This window comes from Elephas maximus, chromosome 27 (assembly GCF_024166365.1).
Source record: "Elephas maximus indicus isolate mEleMax1 chromosome 27, mEleMax1 primary haplotype, whole genome shotgun sequence".
In the NCBI taxonomy this organism is placed as follows: domain Eukaryota; kingdom Metazoa; phylum Chordata; class Mammalia; order Proboscidea; family Elephantidae; genus Elephas; species Elephas maximus.
The window spans coordinates 4,276,999-4,300,934 of NC_064845.1; the positions used below are offsets into that span (position 1 = coordinate 4,276,999).

At 43.7% G+C, this 23,936-nt stretch overlaps 1 protein-coding gene across 2 annotated transcripts in view; it reads right to left on the reverse strand.

Annotated features, from left to right (window-relative positions):
• The window catches only part of ARPP21 (cAMP regulated phosphoprotein 21), a 180,845-nt gene that overhangs the window by 135,923 nt on the left and 20,986 nt on the right, over positions 1–23,936 (reverse strand). The window lies entirely within an intron of this gene.

Sequence of the window (23,936 nt, forward strand, 5' to 3'; positions counted from 1 at the left end):
ATGCCCCCATTAGGACAGGAATTTTTGCCTGCTTTGCAAAGCAGGGAATTTGGGGTTACCTCTGGAATTCTAGGAGCCCTGGTGGCGCAGTGGTTAAGAGCTCAGCTGCTAACCAAAAGGTTAGCAGTTCAAATCCACCAGCCACTCCTCAGAAACCCTATAGGGCAGTTCCACCCTGTCCTACAGGGTCACTATGAGTGGGAATCAACTCGATGGCAGCAAGTTTGGTGTGTTTTGTTTTGCCTGAAACTCCAGGACAAAGATACTCCTGGGCTAGTAGGATCTGTTTAATCAGTGAATGACAGAAAGGAAGGAGGCTCCAAGTTCTATCTAGATTCTAATCAGTGACAGTTGACTCTTCTGCATCGCTGCCTCCTCCACCTAAAAGCCACGGCAGCTAGTGACTATGAACAGATGAGGCAAGGCTTAAGAAAAAAACACCTCACAGTCACTGAAGGCAACACAGGACATGCTTCCAGGTATGTGGACGTCAAGAGGACTTTGGTCTGGCCCACTCTGTGATGGCAGTTCAGTGGTGGGTGCACCGAGCATGATGTCAGTCTCCAGGAACTGGTCCTTCCTGAGAACATGGCCAAAATATGTGAGACCAAGTCTCGCCACCCTAGCTTTTAAGGAACACTCTGACCTTAAAACTCCTGTTTTCTCAAATCTTAGAAATCTTAGAGGAGGGCTAATTTTGCAATCAGTCTGGGGAGAACGGATTGATAGATTCAATTAACAGAAAGCAGGGGCATGTTCTCATGAAAGATCTACAGGAGAGTCCTGAACCTCTGGGGGGACATACACAGGTGCTTTTCTTAGAGACATTCTGAGCGTTTTCTGAGAAAGCAACGGCGTCAAGCAAATACACACCAAACGAAAACCAAACTCATTACCGTCAAGCTGATTCAGACTACCAGTGACCCTACAGCACAGAGTAGAACTGCCCCATAGGGTTTTCAAGGCTGTAAATCTTTACGGGAGCAGGCTGCCACATGCTTCTCCCACCGAGCAGCTCTGTCTTAATTAAGCTGGCTGGATGTCTAGACTTTGCTCACTAACTCCAGGCAAAAACCACATAGAAGTGGTGCTTCTTCTTTCCAGTTCTACTCTTTCCAGTTATTACAGGACATCTCTTCCATTGCTCCCCCTAACAGGTCCCTCACTAAGTGCAACCTTCTTCCTTAGGGGAAGTGCACACCCTTCAGGTGCAACGGTGTTCATTTCACAACCAAACCACTGCCGTGGAGTCGATTCCGAACCACAGTGACCCTACAGGACAGAGTAGAACTGCCCCATAAGGTTTCCAAGGAGCAGCCGGTGGATTCAAACTGCTTACCTTTTGGTTAGCAGCCGAGCACTGAACCACTGCACCACCAGGGCTCTGCACCCCAAAGTGGAGGACAGTACTCCGTCATCACACACACCCTCTCTCCCCATGCTTAGATGCTGCCGCCTCTTCCCCACTTTGTTTTTTCTTTCTCTGCGCTGCCTAACACAGCACTACGCAAAACTGCATATCAACACTACCGCAAACACAGCCATGAAAAGTAATAAAAAGCTACTTTGCTGAGCTCAGTGTATTTCCTAGAGAGGAACTTAAGTGTTTGGTACATAATCCTTCCTATCGGCAGACATACTGAAAGGAGATACACCTGAAGTATAAAACAAAGGAATTCATTTGACATTGGCGTGTGTTTTGATTTAATGGGTGGCAACGTTGTGCTGGAATTTTTCTCAGCACAATTAAATCTCTAGAAGCCTATTTAAACTGCTGTATGACACCAAAAAACCCCAAACCCGTTGCTGTCACGTTGATTCCAACTCATAGCGACCCTATAGGACAGAGTAGAACTGCCCCAGAGGGTTTCCAAGGAGCAGCTGTTGGATTCGAACTGCTGACCTTTTGGTTAGCAGCCGAGCTCTTAACCACTGTGCCACCAGGGCTCCGCACTGCTAGATGCCAGAAGGTACAAAGCTAGCAGGGGCTGGGTGTGAGTGCCCTGCAGGAAAAGGGTAAGCGCTCGGAGCCTCAGGTGTTGGGAGAGGGGTGGCAGGAATGCTCCCTAAGGTGCTGCATGGCCTGCTTCCCTGGGAGACAGGAGAGCAACCATGGGAGCAAACGGAGAGGTGTGACTTCCAGAGACTCAGGATGAGCGGATGTGCAGTGCCTGGAAGCAAACGTGCAGAAGGATGTCCCCAGGCCTTCCTTTTAAGCCATCAAGGGGTTAGCTTGTGTTTGGGCCTGCCTCACTTTCCTTGGTGACCCCATGCATGTCACAGAGTTTTCAGTGGCTGGTGTTTTGGAAGTAGGTCGACAGGTCCTTCTTCTGAGGTGCCTCTGGGTGGACTTCAACCTCCCACCTTTCGGCTGGCAGCCCAGTGCTGGTGGAAGCACCCAGGGGCCTGCTTTAAGTCCACCTAAAGCAACGTCCCAGATGACTAATGTCGGCACTTAGCTCTAACTGCCTGGCGGCTACACCCTCTGGCCAGCGTAGACAGGACCTTCAACAGTACCTAGAGCAAAGCAAGACACAACCAATAGCATTTTCCTGAAAGGAGAAACGGATACTTTCCTGGGAGGGAAGTACTTTCAAGAACCTCACAACACATCCCCAGAGCAGATTCAGCGCTTTCGCGAGCGTGTCCAGGCCTCGGCCAGAAGACTGCTTCCTGCTTCAAGGCGGCCGAGTCACTGCGCGTCTGCTCTGTGCGGGGCAGTGTGCCAGCTCTGGAGCTACCTGTGCCAGCGCGGATCTGGACCCAGGCACCCTGCTTGCAAACTAATCTGAAGGGCACATGCGGGTCGCCTTCTGGAGGACAGGAGCTGCGGGTGCCCAGCTCGCCCGCCTACGGGCATTCAGGGCCGCTAGCACATGGCCGCTCCACACCGCTGAAGACTGGCTGGGCAGGGTTTTTTCCCTAACCAAGCCTGACTCTGTGCTTTTTTATTTTTCTTATTTTTTAACAAAAACGTTACTGCTTTGAGGGGCAGTTCTAGAGTTAGTTGTCACACACACACACACACACAAAAACTAGTTGTCCTTGGGTGATGAAAATGGTTAACGCTCTCGGCTGCTAACTGAAAGTTCGACGGAATTGAGTTCACTCAGAGGCACCTTGGAAGAAAGGCCTGGAGAACTGCTTCCAAAAAATCAGCCATTGAAAACCCTACGGAGCACAGTTCTACTCTGACACACGAGGTCATCAGGAGTTAGAAGTGACTCAGCGGCAACTCGTGTAAAGAGTTTGTTGCATTCAAGATTAAAAGCCGCATTTTGCAGGCGAACGTCCCCTGCCTGGATGGACTCTCTGCACAAACCTTCCAACTGGACCCTTCAGTCCTGAGAAGCCGGGGTCTAGGAAAATGGGTGTTTGCTTTTTGTACTACTCCATATTTTTTTAAATATTTAATAATTTTAATAGTATGAAAATGAGAGCTGGAGGAAGTTCTGTGAGTTCTCAGAGCCTGATAGAACTACCTGTTGCTGAAAAAAGGGTCAACACAGGCTCTAGTCTATTGTAAATAAAGGAGCTAGCAGTGAGAAGGCACATTTTACCCTGGGTAATAAGAGGTGCTGGCTTGGGGTCTTGGGTCCCAGGACTGAATGGTCTCATGGCTGCAGAGAGAAATGGGCTAAGGTGTACGTGGGAATTCCCTGGGGTTGCTGAGGGTGAAGTGGAAAATGTGGGGGCATTTTATTCATGAATTCTGGAATCTTTAGACTAACAGCCTAGAAGGGGCTGCTGGCTTTGTACACGTGTAGTGTGGCCAGACAAAAAAGTTCTGAAGTGCACTTACTTTTCATAGACGTCACTAGAAGAAGACTGCTAATGGACCCAGTGCAAACTGACACGGCCAGAAAAAAGACATGTCACCTTCATGTCTTCAATTTGCAACCTTGCGCTTAAAAATCAAATGTGTTATAGCAGCCTGGCAACAAAGCAGAGCAACCTGACCCCTGGAATGGGGGCTGAAGATCGGGCCTTTCACCAAAGAAAAGAAGCATAAGTGGGTGCCTTTGTTAAAAGTGTGCAAGAGTGTGCATCCAGGCTAAGAGATATGGACATTGCCAGGCTGAGAGGAGCTGACAAAGAATCAAATTGTGATACATTACTGAAATAAAATATCTGTCAATCTTATTTAACATGCAGTACTCAGCTTCTGAGCCGTGGGCTTATTTGTGATACCTTCAAGAGTTCTAAAAGTAGACAGGAAAAGAGAAATGAGTAGCTTTCCTCACAAGACAGGGAAGCATGACGAGAAGAAGTGTAATTTTTGCTGTTGTTGTCGGTATGGTCTCCTTGGTAAAAGGTCCAAGACCTAAGCGTGGAGAAAAATCACATGGTGGGGAAAAAATCATAACCTTTGTTTCCTCACAACGTTAACGTAGAAAGGAAGGAAGGGAAAGAGGTAGGGAGGGAGGGAGAGAGGGAGGATGGGAGGAAGGTTCAGTTGTCAGACTGAAATCCCCCTGCAAAATCAGTAAAATATGTGAAACTGAAATATAGTACTTTGGAAGCGGATTTATGATGAATCCTGAAGCAAAATTTAATTTCCACAAAAGATTTAAAAACTCTGAAGACAAAAAGAGTCATTCATTCATTATTAGCAACACCCTATAGAAAAAGAACTGCTCAACATGGCAGATAAACAGTGTGTTAGGAACAGCATTTCCCTGTGTTTAGAAAAACGTGTTCCCAACATCCAGTGATTATATATTGTTCTCTGAGAAAAAGTGTATGTAAGGCAAGTAAAGAACAAGAGGGACTCCTTGTGCCCCTTAAAAGCCATCTACCTGATGGCAAGAGAAGTCATTTGAGTCTATGAACACTAAAGAATTCTAAGTGCACTTACATAAATGACCACTGTGAGCCTCACAAGGCAGTGTTAGTATTCTAATTTTAAATACTAAGCGGGGTGTGTATGTGTGTGTGTACATAATTTGAATGCTGGTCATTCACAAATGTAAAAGACAGACCCCAAGCCTTTGAAATCTTTTGTGGTCCTGAACTATCTGTGTAGTCTGAAAGATTCTGCTTTCTATTTGGGGAGAGTGCCAGCTCCCTGTAGGTAATTCTGTGGACTGGCCATTCCTCTGGGGTGTAGGCGTGACCACAGATGCCCATCCCAGTTCTGGCTACACCGCTTTGAACTTCAGAGACACCAGCAAGAGGGAAGGGAAGGGAATACCCTAGCAGGACACACCGGCTGTGCCCTCTTGGAGATCCACTGGCCTCATCAAGATGCCAAATTTAAGATGATTCCGTAAAACTGAAAAACAAAAACACGCTGTCTATCCAAATACTCCGGAACTTAGGTAAAATGATACAGTTACACATACGCTCACTCAGTCAATTCTCGAAGAATTTTATTAAAAAAAAAATGTTCTGGTTTTGAGCAAAACCCACCTTATCACCTACACGCCCTGGTTAAGCAACGGGGCTTCGTTGTAAAGTTTGTGTCCTGACAACATTATTAAAATCTGCTTAGACACCTTGGGAAACACCTTTCCTGAAGAGCAGCACTTTGATATATTTTACTTTTTCAAAAGTTACATATATAAATAAGGAGGACTTTTTTCTTCTTAAAATATTACAACTGAAATCTGGGGCAGAAACTCTTACAACTGAATTTTCTTGGGCAAGTCCTTTAGTGAATTTTAAAATATAATTTTAGGACTCGCCTTTTAAGTTTGAAATAGACACTGGGGCAAAAGATTATTTCCAGACAGGCAATAATAAGTTATTGATAACCTATCTACCATGGCATGAATACCATGTAAAGCGTATTCATCTCAGTATACCCTTCATATATACACATTCACGCACGTGCGAAGGATGAAATAGAATATTTGTGAGGAAGTCATATACACAGCTTTTCTTTCCTAGACTGCATATGTTGTCAAAATGTCTGATTCATTGCTCACTTCCAAAGTGTGTTATTTTGGGTTGATGGTATATTAATACCTATGGGGAATCTGACTACAAATTAAGTTTTCAGGCATTTATAATTTCCCTTTGCAGATTAGATTACGTTTTTCTTCAATCAACCTATAAATAATTTTATATTGCTTTTTTTCTCTTTGTTCAATCCAGCACCTCTCCAAAATTCACCAGGAAGTAGGCAGAGCTTGAAATGTGGCCCAGCTTCCAGAGAGCATTGGTGAAAAGATGAGTATTTCTTCAGAAAGAATCTATAAGGTACATATAAATAAAATACATCAAAATAAAGCATAATATACAAATAAAAACAAACTATAGGGCACTGGGTTCGCTGGGCATAGTATATTGTGGAGTCCCTGGGTAGCAGAAACAGTTGAGGTGCTTGGCTGCTAACCTAAAAGTTGGAGGTTGGAGTCCACCCGGAGGTGCTTCAGAAGACCTGGTGATCTGCTTCTGAAAAACTAGCCACTGGCCACCCTACGGAGCACCCTATGGTGAACCCTATGGAGCACCGTCCTACCCTGACACACACGGGGTTGCTACGGGTCAGATCATCTCAATGGCAACTGACTTTTCGTTTTATAATGTATATATAACATATAGCAATACAAGGAAATATACCAATGTAAATGAAATTAAATATATCAAAATGCTGCTTTTAAGAGAAATGGTCCCAAAATGTGCAACCAATTTTAAATGTTTCCAGACCCGGAAGAATGCAACAAAGCTCGGTCGTCTTACATAAGTTCTCCAAAAACAGTAAGAGCTCTGATTTTAACTGTATTCAAACACGCAGTCGAGTGCCTGGCATTTGGTAACGGTTTGATGAGGTAATCAATTAATTAATTAAAAATTAAATTTAACACATCATGAGATAATGGTGCTTAGTCATAATGCAAATCCACTGAGGTCAAACCCCCGAACTAACAATTATTGCATCTCACATACTCTGGACATGTTCTCAGGAAGGACCAGTCCCTGGAGAAGGACATCGTGCTTGGTCAAGTAGAGGGTCAGTGAAAAAGAGGAAGACCCTTAATGAGATGGACTGACCCAGTGGCTGTAACAACGGGTGCAAGCATAGCAACGATTGTGAGGATGGCGCAGGACCGCAAGTGTTCTGTTTGCGGTTGCTATGAGTCGGAACTGACCACACCGCACCTAACAACAACAACAAACCATTATCACTGCCATAGATCACACTGGTAAATAAAACTACCTTTATTGCTGCAATTTGAGATTTTACCTTTAATACAAAGGTCAACAGGGCCAATTTAAAACAGTTCTGAGACATTTATTGGGTGTTCACTCTGTGTCTGACTTATTTTGAACACTATATTGGGATTAACCTTTAAACAGTCACACTTTAGGAAGGAGGAAGCTGAGGTACAGAGAATTTAAGTATGCAACTAAGACCTCACTCTAAGAAGTAGCAGGACCAGTGTTCAAATTCCAGCAGACTGGTTCCAGGACTTGAACTTCAACCACTACACATTTGAAATGAGTGAGGACAAAACTCACCACAGGCCCATCAATAAATAGTAAAGACACACACGCCAGAGTGTTGCCACTGGTGATCCCTGCGGAAGGAATCACAGGATATTTAAGAGTATATGCTGTTCTAGTCTTCCCAGATCTTCCCAAGGAAACTTGTTTTACTTTTACAATCAGAAACAAAGAAACACAAAGATTGAGACCAAAAATTAGTGAATGAATTCAAACTGCCTATTTGCAGTGGTGAATCACACCGTGAAGCCTGTTTGTGGCTGCCATTAATTACCCATTTCATCAGAAACTAGGAAAGCAAAGACAATGCAAAGAATTGCTAATAGAGCCAAAGGTAAAGCACAAACGCATCTAATCAAACGGGCAATAAAAGCAGTGAAGTCCACGGAAAGACGTGCTCTAAGTAAACAGCAAGGGGAAAACTAAAGGAAAACACCGTACCCCCACACCAGTAATTCACTAAGATTTAAAAAATTAATTTGATAATGTCCAAAGAATCTCAAAGCTAATTAAATAAACATTTAAATTATCATTAAATATGTTTCATGTTTAGAATAAACACCAAAATCAAAACGAACAAAAATTTTAAAAAAGGAAAAAAGAACAACTGCAAGTCTGACTGGGCTGAAATTTCTTAAGCATCTGTGAATATTTTATACGGAGCCACTCATTTAAATATTTTGTTCTAAGCATGTTTTCTTCTACAAGGAACTGACCAAAAAGTTTCAAGGGAAAATTAAATGTTTGTGGGGAGACCCTGTTCCTTCATTAAAAGAAATCTGATTCCCTTCTACTAAGCAGGTTTGTACAGGAGGAACGATACACAGGTGAGAGGAGCCCCTGAGTGACACAGACGGTTAAGCAATGAACCGCTAACAGAAAGTTTCGTGGTTCACACCTACACAGAGGCACCTCAGAAGTCGGTCCTGGCTATCTGCCTCTGAAAGATCGCAGCCTCGAAAACCCTACGGAGTCTAGTTCTACTCTGCACACACAGGGTCGCCATGAGTCAGAAGCCACTCAATGGCAACCAGCAAAAACAAGCCTGAGTGCTATCCGTAACCACTTGCAGCATTCTTCCTATTTATGACCTCTTATTCCCCTTTTGCTAAGCAGTCCTCAAATAGGTTTGTAGCTGTTATTAATCATCTCCTGCCTCCAGCCACAGCTCTTTGAGGAGCAAGGTTGGGATTGAGGATCTAATGAGTTAGCTAAGAAGAGTCAAGCCTATTATGCTGTGAGTGATGATCTATTTTTAAAGCCATCGAAACACATCTATCCATTGTCATCCAGTCTAGACTAACTCACGATGGCCCCATGTGCTCCATAGGGTCTTCAACGGCTGTGATCTTTCAGAAGTAGATCACTAGACATTTCTTCTGTGGTGCCTCTGGGTGGATTTGAACTACTAACCTTTCAAAACGCATATATCTCTTTTTTTTTTCTTTTGAAATCATTAGTGTGAAGAAAAAAAATTGAAAACCTTTTCATTTATTCTATATACACTTATTAAGCACATTGGTGTGAGCTGGAGTACAAAGATGACTAGAATACAGCCCCACCCTCCGGGAGCGCCCAGACTAGAGGGGGGAGTTAGATGAACTCTTCTTAAAAAAAGTAGGTAGCATTCATTAAATGGCTCTTCATCAGCAGCAGTGCTCTTAAATAAAAGGAAGATGGTTCCATGAATGCTTGCAATGTTTTTTCAAGAGAATGGGCTTTGTTTCTGGAGGACAGGAAATAACTAAATCCCAAATGTTTGATATAATCTCTTGCCTCCAAATGGGTGCATTACATACATTATATAAACCAACTCTATAGTAAGGATCCTAAAAGTCATATCAACTATTGCCATGTAGAAATGCCTCCATGAGCGTGTGTGCCTGTGTGTGTGTGTGTGATCTAAGCACATATTTTGGGACTATATGTTATTTTTAGAGCGCCTGCGTAGAGCACCTTGCAGGCACTTCCTAATAACTTTAATGTCTTTACTTCCTCAAAAACAAACACCACATCCTGAGGTGTATTATCACTGGTTTGAATATTTCAATAAATAAATAAAACAAACTTAAGCAAAGGGCAATGGTGATACCCCAAATCAATCATCTATCTTAAAAAAAAAACCCAAAACCAAACCCTTTGCTGTGGAGTCGAGTCCAACTCCTAGCAACCCTATAGGACAGAGTAGAACTGCCTCCCCCTTCCCCCAGTAGAGTTTCCAAGGAACGGTTGGTAGATTCCAACTGCCAACCTTCTGGTGAGCAGCCGAACGCTCAACCACTGGCCCACCTGGGCTCCTATCTACCTAAAGGGCCACACGAAAAGTAAGACTCAGGTCTTCTTGCTGCTAGTCCAATATTCTTTCTGAGCTGCTGCTGTGCATGTGTGGACAGGTATAAACAGAAATACACACCAAGGCATACTTATATGAAAGCCACGTATTCTGAGTTGGGATGGTGGCCTCCACTTTATGTATTTATTTTTTTAATGATTCCTTTAACCCACCTAAAACCAAACCCATTGCCATTGAGTCAATTCCAACTCATAGTGACCCCATAGGGCAGAGTAGAACTGCCCCACAGAGTTTCCAAGGAGCGCCTGGTGGGTTTGAATGGCCAACCTTTTGGTTAGCAGCCAGAGCACTTAACCACTGTGCCACCAGGGTTTCCATGATTCCTTCAGGATCTGTAAATTCACTGGCCCCAGAAGAGTCAACATCTTTTGTTTTCTCCACTGACCAAAAAATGTTTCATGTAATTTGGCTGTCTGAGACGTGTCACTTAAACTAGGCCACCAAAAAAAAAAAAAAAAAAAGAATCCAGCAGGTGGGCTAAGTCACTCAGAGTGTGCCAGTGACACTCCTCAGAGGCCCCTCCCCAAATGCCAAATGAGGCCACATAGCAGCCCGGAGTCAGTTCCAGCTCAGAGAACAGTAGCAGCTGCTGGGAGCTGGCCTCAGCTCAAGTCTCGGCTGTATTCTTGGCCTCGGGCCTCCTCTAAGCACTTACTAGGGGCGCGTGACCAAGGAAACAGCTGAGCCCCCACCTCAAAGAGGAAACGCAACCGCCACAACCCCCACCGCCACCTGCTCCCTGGGCCAAACAACCATCACATTCCAGCTCAACTCACAGGGGCAAAGTGGACTGCTGATTCACTGCTGTGCCTGCCAGGGCTGCTCCTGCTCGGGGCAAGGCAGGGAAGGCAAGGCCTAATGGGGCTGGGATGTAGGGTGAATGCTTGGGATGACCCACTTGGGGACTTGAACTTTCCATGAATCAGAAACCTTTGGATGCTCAAGTTGTGGGAGTCTAGTAAGATCCCAAACACCGCTTCAGATGTTCTCCGCAGCATTTGCCCTAAGTGACTCCTCTCCTAAACAGATACTTGGATTTTTGTTTTATGTTGGCCTGAAAAACTGCTGAGAGCATGAGAGACCCATCAGGTCACTTCCATGCACAAAGATTTCTAGGACGCCCCTCAGCTCTACAAAAAAAAAAAAAATTTTTTTTTTTTTGGAAAAGGAAGCTGACACCTTCAAATGCCCTGCACCTTTCTTGGCCTGTGACTCATGGCATGACCTTCCTGGCTGCGTGGAATACTGAGACAGCCTTGGAGGCGTCAGCACACACACCAGGTTTGAATCCAATTCCCACGGCTGAGCTGCGGAGCCGGGACAGTGGAAATGTGAGTGGATGGCAGGGCACTGCCCCTGCGAAGGTCTATGGGGGTGCATGTGCCGCTTCCCAGAACCTGGGCTCTGACAGCTTCAGCTGCACTCACATCATTGCTATTAAGGGACGTTGGTAACTTCCAAGGTTGTGAAATCTCACCCCACTCGGAGGGCACACTCCTCCGGATCTGTCTCAGATCAACAAGGGAGACTATGCTTTACGCTATTAAAAATTCTTTCAGAATAAGAATGGCAAAATATTGACGCTTTGTGATGTGTACACGTTATATAATTATCTCCATTTTTGCAAATGTTTTGAAGACTCCAATAATGAAAAGTTAAATGTATAAACTTTTCTCTGGGATTAGATCACCTTCAGATGCCAATACTTCAGTCCAGGTGGGAGACACTGATTTGTAGGTGATTGAGTATTATTTCCAGGGAGAATGTGAGAGGTTTGAAACCCTCTGAGGGCTACAGCCTCTTTGAAAAATAAACCCTCCTACAAATAGTAAAAGCTTTTCTCCCTAGAAGTGATGAAGGATAATTTTTATCCAACATTGAGGCAGATGCCGGGGAAGTTATGAATGATCTGATGTGCTTGCTCCAGGCACCACAGTGTTTGCTGTCATTAGCTGCTGTGGAGTGGCCCCCTACCCACGGTGACCCCATGCACAACAGAACAAAACACTGCCCGGTTTTGTGCCATCCCCACGGTCAACTGCAGATCAGACCATTGTGATCCATATCTCGTGTTGATTTTTTTAGCTTTCTGGTAGACCTCATGTAGTGGGCACATACCTCTCTTCAAAAAAGGACTTGTCCTTTAGGGAACTATCTCAGCTGCAGAGAGCCAAGTCACTCAATACAATACTCTTTCCTAGGGTGGTCTACATCCAATGGCTGGTTGAGGTAGAAGTAGAAAGGTCTGGCCGTTTCAAACCTATGTGGGACAATCCGAAGGCCAGTCTAGCTGCGGATTCCTGGCAGTGTCGGCTGAGGCTGTCCCTGTCTTCTGGCCTGAATCACAGCTCACCTTTTCCCTCTGTCTGCTCCCATCCCAGGCCTTCCACAGATGTTGGTCACACAAATCCTCCTCAGTAAACATCCTGCACACTGAACTCCATCTCAGAGTCTGCTCCCCAGAATCCAACCCACAACACCGCAGGACATCCCCTCAGAAGGGTAAAAACACATGGCGGTGGTAATAATACCACCCTTAAGAGTCACTGTGGCCTAAAACTATCCTTAGATTCTCTAAATCACTTTCTCTAGCCCCTAACACCTCATCATTGCTCCAAATCTTTCTGTACTTATATTAAAAAAATATATATATAAGGGCACTAAAACTTGCACGCACAATGTATATTTGGGTGCCAGTCAGTACTTCAGAGTTATTGGCTCTTATGCAACCACATATTTAACTCATGTCCACAAAAAGAAGAATCTATGACTCTCCCCAGTGTCGTCAATCCTTACCTATGTATGAAATCTGATTCTGCTTTTTTTACCTCCAGCTCACACAGGCCACTAAAATCTTACATAATACTTTAAACCAAAATTTAAAGTATGCCTACCTACAGGCAGGCACCTGCGAAACCTACAACCCCAAATTGAATTTCACAACTATGAACAGTTAACGCCATGCCTGACACGTAATAGGCACTCAGATATCATGGAACATATTAGTGACTATAAGCACGAGAGATCCATATTTATGCCTATTCCCAGGAAAGCTGATCCAAACAAATGCAGAAATAATTGAACGATATCATTAATATCACATGCAAGCAAAATTTTGTTGAAGATCATTCAAAACCAGCTGCAGCAGTATATCGACAGGGAACTACCAGAAATTCAAGGCAGATTTAGAAGAGGACATGGAACCAGGGATGTTATTGCTGATGTCAGATGGATCCTGGCTGAAAGCAGAGAATACCAGAAAGATGTTTACCTGTGTTTTATCGACTGTGCTAAGGCATTTAACTGTGTGGATCATAACAAATCATGGATAACATTGCAGAGAATAGGAATGCAGGAATACTTAATTGTGCTCATGAGGAATCCGTACATGGATCAAGAGGCAGTCATTCGAACAGAACAAGGGGTTACTGCATGTTTTAAGGTCAGAAAAGGTGTGCATCGAGGTTGTATCCTTTCACCATACTCATTCAATCTGTATAGTAAGCAAATAATCCAAGAAGCTGGACTGTATGAAGAAGAACAGGTCATCAGGATTGGAGGAAGACTCATTAACAGTCTGTGTTATGCAGATGGCACAACCTTTCTCGCTGAAAGTGAAGAGGACTGGAAGCACTTGCTGATGAAGACCAAAAACCACAGCCTTCCGTATGGATTGCACCTCAACATAAAAAAAAAAGAAAACAAAAATCTGCACAACTGGACCAACAAGCAACATCACGATAAAGAGAGAAAAGATTGAGGTTGTCAAGGATTTCATTTTACTTGGATCCACAATCAACACGCATGGAAGCGGCAGTCAAGAAATCAGAAGACCCATTGCTTTGGGCAAATCGGCTGCAAAAGACCTCTTTAAAGTGTAGAAAAGCAAAGATGTCACCTTGAGGACTAAGGTGCATCTGACCCAAGCCAAGGTGTTTTCCACTGCCTCATATGCATGTGAAAGCTGGGCAATGAATAAGGAAGACTGAAAAAGAATTGACACCTTTGAATTGTGGTGTTGGCAAAGAATACTGATTACACCATGGAACACCAAAAGAATGAACAAGTCTGTCTTGGAAGAAGTACAGCCAGAATTCTCCTTAGAAGCAAGGATGGTGAGACTACATCTCACACACTTTAGACATGTTATCAGGAGGGATCCGTCCCTGGAGAAGGATATCATGCTTGCTAAAGTAGAGGGTCAGTGAAAAATGTGATGGATTGTTACCGCGGCTGCAACAACGGGCTCAAACACAGCGACAATTGTGAGCACGGTGCAGTACCGGGCAGTGTTTTGTTCTGTTGTGCATAGGGTCGCTGTGAGTCAGAACTGACTCCACGGCACCTAACAACAACAACAAAGTGTAGAACAGTTTATACAAATCATCTCAATTATTCCTCAGCCACTAATAGTCAGCTGTCACTGTTTCCACTTTACGGTTGGGATAACTGAGAATCAGTGAGACCAAGAAACTTGCCCACGGTCACACAGCAAGTTAAAAGGCACCATGCTTCACTTGCTCCCCACTGCACGACCAGGGCTCCGACAGACATTCTATGAGTTGGAATTGACTTGACAGCAATGGGTCTTGTCAGATTCATACAATAATAAAGAGCCCTTGTGGCACAGTGGTTAAGCATTTGCCTGCTAACTGAAAGGTCGGTGATTCGAACTCACCAGCCATTCCATTGGTGAAAAATGTGGCAGCCTGCTGCTTCTGTAGAGATTACAGCCTTAGAAACCCAATGGGGAGGTTCTACTCTGTCTTATAGGGTTGCTATGAGTTGGAATTGACTCAAAAGCAATGGGTTATGGGTTATACAATTATAACAATAATACATTATTGTTGGGGAAGAGGCAGGACACAGAAAGGCCAATTAGAATTGAGTACTGTTGGTTTATAGCTGGTCATAAGAAATCTAGAAGAGTTCTCATTTCTCTGCCCTGTATCTGTTTTCAAGTTTCAGTACTTCATGCAGAGCATGTACATGAATACAACATAGATTCTCACGAAGAAGCAGCCTAAGCAATTCTAGTAGCAGCTACATGTGTATGGAGCCCTGGTGGCACAGTGGTTAAGAGCCTCAGGTGCTAACCAAAAGGTCAGCAGTTTGAATAATCCTTGGAAACCGTATGGGGCAGTTCTACTCTGTCCTATAGGGTTGTTATGAGTCAGAATCGACTCGACTGCCTCTTTAATACTTAAAATATTGCCATATTAAGCTGTTAATAGTGCTTTTCCTTTTTGGCTTCTTAAGAAGATCAATTGTAATTTAAAGGTTCCAATTATGAGTCAGAATCGACTCGAAGGCAATGGATTTAACATGTCTATGGTAATTCTTGTGTGCCAAGCAGTGTTCTATGAACCTTCTCCAGAAAACTCAGAGTCACTTTATTTCCTTTCCCCTTCATGTCCCGTCATTCATAGCCTCTCTCTGCAGACAGGACTGGGGGGTGAAGTTTTCACCACATGAATTGTCACTATCATGAGCACAGCTCAATAACTGATTTTCCTACTATGATGAGGAATCAACAAGGGAATATTAAATTATATTCAGTATTTGATGTTTTACAAGACTGAGAAGATTTGTATTTAAATGAGTCAAAGTAAAATGTCTGGTGGCTTTGAGGACCTGGCTTTAATTACTCAGATTATCCATGTGTGTGATCAGTCCTCATTAATGCCAGGGGATTCGATTAACAATTATTTACTCAGCTCCCTACTACTTACAAGCCATGTGCCTAGAAATTGTGAGGGTACAAAGACAGATAAGGTCCACTACCTACCTTCAAGAAATTTGCAATGTGCTAGAAACAAGGAGTTACTCAACGTAGCTTTCCAAGGACTTATTTTCTCTGTTTTTCAGTAAGTATGTCGAACACTGAATTCCAAATGAATCCTTACCGGGTAGTTCACTATCAGGGGGAAAAATTAGACTAAGTGATAATTTGAAGAAAACTCACTCTCATCCAATAATAAAATCACATAACCATGAAAAGAGTGGTATCCCATAAGAACGGAAACATTTACTCAAAGCTCTTATTATAACCCATTGCCACTGAGTCAATTCCGACTCATAGCGACCCTACAGGACAGAGTAGAACTGCCCCACAGGGTTTCCAGGGAGCAGCTGGTGGATTTGAATTGCCGACCTTTTGGTTAGCAGCCAAGGTCTTAACCACTGCGCCACTAGGGCTACTCAGAGTCCTTAGTTGAGGGTTAATAATCCCATTTTTGAGCCTGACAATCGCCCACCCAAAAGTGAACTTTGAGGATGAGGTCAGTCATTATCATGGCCTGACGTTACACACACGGAAGAGTTAGGGGCGACCTCACTCCCTCCCTCATAACAGCTCGAGCATGGCTCACTCTAAGAGAAACTCCAGGTATCTGAAAGGAGGATGCAGGCTACAGCCAAAAGCATGGATGGTTTGAGGGGTAAAGGAGCAGAGTTAGGGTCAGGATGCACTTGGGGAGTGAGTATGTGGGGCGGGGGCAGAACTAGAGTTTGGACTGCTCACTTCTGGAAGGATCTGACCAGAGTCTGAAGCTGGGGCCAAGAGCAAACACAGAGAGATGCCGGATCAAAAATGGTCCTCTGATGCCAGGCTGACCACTTACAGACGTCATCTTGCTCTTTGCTCAGAACAGACCAGCCCCACATGTCCCTCTGGAGGAACTGAAAGGAAGCACCGTTTAAGTGCAAACATCGAAAAGAATCTTCAGTAATTTAGAAGCCATCATCACCTTATGACCCTATATTAAGCCACCTCTTTCATTGCACCTGGCCCAAAATGAAAACAATCAAGGTCCAGAACCTGAGAATCCCTGAGAAGGATGCCAGCTAGGCTTGTTGGGGCTAGAACACGGATCTGGCCCTTGGCACTGTGTCTCATGCTCTCCTGTGCCAGCAGATGGTGCAATGCGCACCTGTGACACTTGTCACAAAACAGTTCTCTGATGTTTTTATTATAAGAACGTTTGTGAATCTTCACATACCCAGGCTTCACCCTGGATTCTGCGTCTGTTGCCTGAGCTGCCCCTCTCTGGTACAGGGCTTTTGGTACATGTTTGGAGCCACATCCCAGCCACCTCCATGCTCCAAAGGTTTCCTCCTTTTGACAAACTCATCCAAGAATATGTGAGAGATCACTGCTTTACCCCCATAGGCTCATCAACAAAGAAGCTGTGGTGGTGCAATGGTTAAGCACTCAGCTGCTACTAACTGACAGGTCAGCAGTTCTTGCCCACTCCATGGTTCCACTGGAGGAAAAACCTGTTGATCTGCTCCCATAGACATTACAGCCTAGGAAACCCATTGGGGCAGTTCTACCCTGTCCTATAAGGTCACTGTGAGTTGGAAGCGAATCAACAGCACACAACAACACAAACACCAACATTCACCAACAAGGTAAGATTGGACAGTCATCTCCTCCCTAAGAAACCCCCTAGCTTTCCTCCTCCATGCACACCGATGCCTCTGTCAGGGTGCACACTTCCACCTCAGCACTTATCACAGGGTCCTGAAGGCACCTGGGAGTCAGGCTATAGGCCCCCCAAGCACGGGGACTATGCCTTGTTTATCTTTGGGTCTCCAGCACCTCTCAAGGTTTCTGGAACACAACAGGAACTTAATGTATGTTTCTAAAATGGCAAATGCCTTCTATGAATGTCATCTAATCATCTAAGCCAGTAAAGCTATATTCATTTTCAAAATGCTTAAAATATTATCTATTTATATTAATACTATCATATTTCAAAACATGTTTTTAAGGCACAAGTATAAAACCTGTGCTTACATCCTGTTTTTATATACAACTCAGATCAGCAAACATTTTCTTGGAATACACCAATGACCACATGCAAGAAATCACTTTTCTGGGGCAAATGGATAGAGTTTAACAGTCCACTCACATCTGTGATTCCCAAAACAATCTGATACATCAATACATAATTACTGAGCAACGAGCAGTCATATTTTAAGAGGTACAAACTGGCATTTACTCAGTGGAAACAGCAATATATTTTGGTCAAGGTATTAAGACTTTACAAACCTGAAGATCACAAAGACAAAATAATGGGAGATGTACTCCTTTCTACGAACACCGAGAAGTACTTGTACAGTAAATAAGAAGTATTTTCTAAGTTAGTGTATTCATAGATCAATGTTTTCCAAACCTAAGGCTGTGATGTGAATTTTTAAAATGAAATTAATAGAACATAGAACGAAATGGAATAGAATGGGTGGAGTAGAATGAAATGGACAAGAATAGAATAGACTGAGAGTGCATCACCTATGGTAAGGTTATGTCTTATTCTGTGACATTTTATTTCACATATGTGTGTTCAAGTGTTTGTGGTATGTGTCTGTGTGTGTGTGTGGTGTACATGTATACTGGGGATTCATATAAAAGGTATTTTTTAATGTCTGTCAAAGAAGGTGGTGGAATAGATCACATTGCGTTTTCAGAACTATTTGAAGGATAGACAATATACATAGTTCATATCTTGATTGCCAGTGAAAGCAATAGAAAATACGGCCTGTGACAAGGTTCCTGCTGTGAGATCCGAACATTATTTGTGAAATTCAAAGACCTTATCATTTAAATATGAGGATTGATGCCTCTGGTGAAGACAGAGCATCTTAGTTAAAGCAAACAATTGATTGTCTTGGACAACAGTGTAAACAAGACCCTAATTCCCGAAGCTGCTAATTGCTCTTCCCAGCTCCAGAAGGTTGGCCTGTGCTTCATCTCTCACCACTGATACTGTGAGTAACATTTGTACACTCACCCTTGAAATTCAGTCTAGCCCTAGTCCAGATGTACACACCAGAGCCTGGGAGCCATGCAGGGGGCAGAAAAGAACCTGTCTAAAAGGCAGCTACTACAGGCATCTATTACCCACCTGTCAGTTTGGCGTACAGTGGTATCTTGCATGTTGCTGTGATGGTGGAAGCTATGCCACCAGTATCTCATATACCATCAAGATCACCCATGGTGGACGGGTTTCAATGGAGCTTCCAAACCAAGACAGGCTACGAAGAATGGCCTGATGATCTACTTCCAAAAATGAGCAAATGAAAACCTTATGGGTCACAAGAGAACACTGTCCAACTTGCTTGCTTTGGACACATCATCAGGTGGGATCAATCACTGGAGGAGGACATCATGTTTGTTGAGGCAGAGGGCCAGAGAGGTCAAGGGAGACCCTTGGTGAGATGGACTGGCACAACAGCCACAACGATGGACTCAGTGATTGTGAGGACGATGCAGGACTAGGTGGCGTTTCATTCTGTTGTACATGAGATCACCATGAGTTAGAGCCTGCTCGACGTCAGATATCTGTCTATGCACCATAGGCATCAAGAGCTTCATTTGACAGACACATAGGCCTCCACCGCTATGCTAGAATTTAACTCATTCTTAAATTACTGTATTTCCTCACAAGATTCACTGATACATCACCAGGATAAGAACCTTGGGAGCATTCTCCATACCACTTTCATCAGATAAATCACAAAGTTGATATACATAAAATGATAATCACAAATTCCCATAGTGGTTCTTTTTTAATTCAACTTAAACATGGGTACATTAACCCATATAATAAAAAAATAGCAGCTACCATGTTGGCATAACCCATTGCCATCGAGTCGATTCCGACTCCTAGCGACCCTATAGGACAGAGTAGAACTGCCCCATAGGGTTTCCAAGGAGCGGCTGGTGCATTTGAACTGCCGACCTTTGGTTAGCAGCAGAGCTCTTAACCACTGCACTACCAAGGCTTCCCATGTTGGCATATACCATAATACATGCCAAACCCCACTTTATATGTAGCATTTCTACCCCTTATTACAGCTAATCTCATTCATACATATTAAAACAAAACAGAACAAAACAAAAAGAAACCCAAGGTTCCAAATGGATAAGTCCCTTTACCAAAGACAAATGGCGCTGGCATACCATGCTGTGTCCTCTGCCTCCCATCAAGTTGTTCAATCCGTATAATCGGTGTGTGTTCACAAGCAAGTGAATGTAACACCCATGCATATAATCATGGGTATTCATTAAAGAAAGACATCAAACCAGGTAATAACTACATCTTTTATCATAAGAGAGCACCATTTCTACTATCCCTAGCCATAAACATGCAATTATTTTTCATCAGTAAAGTTGCCTTGGACATCCCACCAATATAGGAAAAAAAAGACTCAATACCTGATTCTGTAGTGATCTCTTAAACCCCAGAAGAAATTTAACTGAAGATCTTGTTGCTGTAAACAGGATGCATGAACTTTGGCCCAAGGCCAGAATGTTTCTCCACCCCATGTGTTCTGCATTGAAGTGTGTCCCCCCAAAATGTCAACTTGGCTAGGCCATGATTCCCAGTATTGTGTGATTGCCCACCATTTTGTGATCTGATGTGATTTCCCTAAGTGCTATAAATCTTACCTCTATGATGTTAATGACGTAGGATTAGCAGAAGTTATGTTAATGAGGCAGGACTCAATCTACAGGTTTAGGCTGTGTCTTAAATCAACCTCTTTTGAAATATAAAAGAGAGAAGCAAAGTGAGCAGAGACAGAAGGACCTCAAACCCCCATGAAGCAAGAGGCAGGAGAACAGCACATCTTTTGGACCTGGGGTCCCTATGCTAAGACACTCCTTGACAGGGGAAGATTGATGACAAGGACCTTCCCCCAGAGCCAACAAAGAAAGCCTTCCCCTGGAGCTGGCATCCTGAATTCGGACTTCTAGCCTACTAGACTGTGAGAGAATAAATTTCTCTTTGTTAAAGCCATCCACTTGTGGTGTTTCTGTTGTAGCAGCAACAGATGACTAAGACACCATGGAAGCTCTCTCCTCGGCCACCACGATGGGATTCAGGCTTGGTGACTTTGAGGGATGGAGCAGACCCTAAGTGGTATACTTTCCATCCTCAATCCACAGCTGCCTTTTTGGACTGAGTTGACTATCTCAGAAAAAAAGATTTTCTATGGAAACATCACCTGAGTACAACAAGAGAAGGAGCTGTTTGCATAGAAGAGAGTGAAACTCTCTGTTTCTAGGATTTAGATTGGATCCTGCTCTCCTTCGTCTGCTCCACAAACTGAATTAGGAGGAAGAGTGAGGAGAGGGGTGCTTCTCTACATTTCTCAGCTAGGTTCCTGTTTGATCGCCCAAGATGGTCAGAAAAGGGATCTCACTGGACCAGGAGTAGGACTCTTGAGCAAGCTTCTTTTGGGGCAAGCTTCTGATGTGACTGTGTAGCACCCAAGCCTGGGCCACATGTGAGCTAGTTTCTTGATTCTGTGAAGTCTAAGCTTCTGTGGGGCAGACAGCACTCTGTTGTGGAGCTTGCCAAGATGTAAGCATCCACAAGAGCTCTGTGGTACTTCAGGCATCACCAGGCATTTCAGCTGCCCTCCTCTCTGCCCACTGCTGTAACTTGACCCACATCCGTGCCCTCACCGGCAGGTCCAGGTATCCAACGGCATCTTGTGTGACTGGGTTCCAACACTAGTATCTGTGGGTACTGAGCAGTTAGTGCAACAAGGTCAGCTCTGTAAAAGGGTTCGTGAATTATCTCAGGTTTTTTTTTTTATTGGGTCGGGTGTAAGGTGAAATGGAACATTCACAAAAACATCAGTCTGTCATAAAAGGAGGAAGTATAGAGGAAAAGAAAAACAAAAACAAAAAAAGTGTTGTATAGTGGCTAGTCCTCTGGGCTCTGAAGGTGGACAGCCGGGGCTTGAGGCCTAACTGCACCACTTACAACCCTGCGGCCCTGAGGAGGTTACTAAATGTCTCCAAGTCTTGGTTGTCCTTATCTGAAAATGAAAATAATAGGAGTCCCTACCTCATGGGGTGGTTGTGAGGATTAAACAAATTAATGTACGTAAAGCACTTAGAATCTACATCCACAGTAGCAGCGGTTAAGAAATCAAACGACATATTGCACTGGGCAAATCTGCTGCAGAAGACCTCTTTAAAGTGTTAAAAAGCAAAGATGTCAGTTTGAGGACTAAGGTACGCCTGACCTAAGCCATGGTATTTTTGATCACCTTATACGCATGGGAAAGCTGGACAATGAATATGGAAGACCGAAGAAGAATTGATGCCTTTGAATCATAGTATTGGGAAGATTACTGAATATACTTCTGCCAGCAGAATGAATGAAAAAATCCATCTCTGAAGCAGTACAGCCAGAACACTCTTTAGAAGCAAGGATGGGAAGACTACATCTCACATACTTTGGACATGTTATCAGGAGGGACCAGTCCCTGGAGAAGGACATCATGCTTGGTAAAGTAGAGGGTCAGTGAAAAAGAGGAAGACCCTCAACAAGATGGATTGACACAGTGGCTGCAACAATGGCGTCAAGCATAACAACGACTGTGAGGATGGCTCAGGGCCAGGCAGTATTTTCTTCTGTCGTACACAGGGTCACTATGAGTTGGAATCGACTTGAAGGCACCTAACAAGAACAAAGCACTCAGAAGGATACTTTGCACATAGTATTTTATATATTGTTCTTGTGTGCTTTCAGTCTATTTTGATGCATGGTGACCCTACAGGACAGAGTACAACTGCCCCATAGGGTTTCCTAGGCTGTAGTCTTTATAAGAGCAGATTGCCAGGTCTTTCCCCCCATGGAGTCACTTGTGGGTTGGAACCTCCAGCCTTTAGTTTAGCAGTCAAGCACTTAACCATTGCGCCATGAGGGCTCCTTTTACATACGTATTAGGTACCGATTATCTCTTGCTGAGAGAAACTTGTGGATCCATTAAACAGGTGTTTACCAGTATCAAACATTTATTGATATTAATTCATTAGAGTTTTGACTAGAATTAAACGCCAACGCTTCTGGAGACCTGTTGCTTCTAGACCCTTCTAGAAGCTTCAGAGTCTCTAAAAGTTGTGGCTACCTCACTGATACTGCCTTCCTTCTCTAGCCCTGAGTAGCCATCTGTTGACTGGCCAAGCTGTAGGTGAATGGCTGTTTCTCTGAGGACACCTGTGGAAGACACCAGATGACAGCACTTGGGTTGTCAGTCTTTTAAGCCTAGTCTGAGAAGAACACACATGCCACTGAAATTTACTGTGAAAGTAATAAAGATTAGAAAGAAGGACTCTAAGAAAAATGACCAAGGAGAAAATAGGGGATAGGCTCCAGAGATGGTTCAAGCAGATTTTTCCAACGTGGACTTTTTCCTGAGATCCCTGCCTGCAACAAATGGCATTTGCCCACCCGATGACACTGATGCATGGGCAGGTGTGAGAACCACCGTTTTAGGGATGAACTCTTCCGTGTGGTGCAGAGGAAACACTGCCATAGTCCCAGATGTCCCCTTGAGATTACACAAGAAAGATCAGTTCCTTCTACAACAGGACTCACGGGAGGAAGAGACTGGCTCATTCACGTTAAAACGTGGGCACTCGATCACCAACCGCCATGTATAAGACAGGATGGTTTTGGCCACTGGGCTCGGACTCTGGAATCAGAACCTAAATTCTAGCTTCTCATTTGCAACAATAAATCCATCTTCTGACCCTAGGTTTCCATCTTGCTGTTTTACCAGGGCTGATGAGCAGAGAACAGGGGCAAAGGCAGGTTTCCTCCCTTCATTGACTCTATTCAATAACCCCGTCCTTAATGGGATACTGTTCATTGGCTGTGGAATAAATAAACTCAGAAGGAAAAGGAAGTACAAAAAGCAACCAGCCGAGGTCATCCCATGACTGATGTCACAATCACAGGCATTTCTCCTTTTTTAATTAACAAGACCCAAATTTCCGTGTGTGTATAGTATGTGTGTGTGTGTGTATACATATATATACACAGACATATGTGTACACACATATGTATCTATTTATTAAAAAGTACATATATTTGTTATTCTATTCTCTCTTCAGAAAAAAAATTCCCAATAATAAAAAATTACAGCTAATCCACTGGCTCCAGGCCAATGTTTACCCCAAGTAAAGCTAGGAAACAGGTAATGCCATGACGGATGTGGCAGGTAAGAAATTCAGAGCAGTCTGTTCTCTGTACATAATGTCAAATACATTGAAACCAAATAAATCCTTACATTTACCTACAAATCATGTTTTCAATATTTTCCA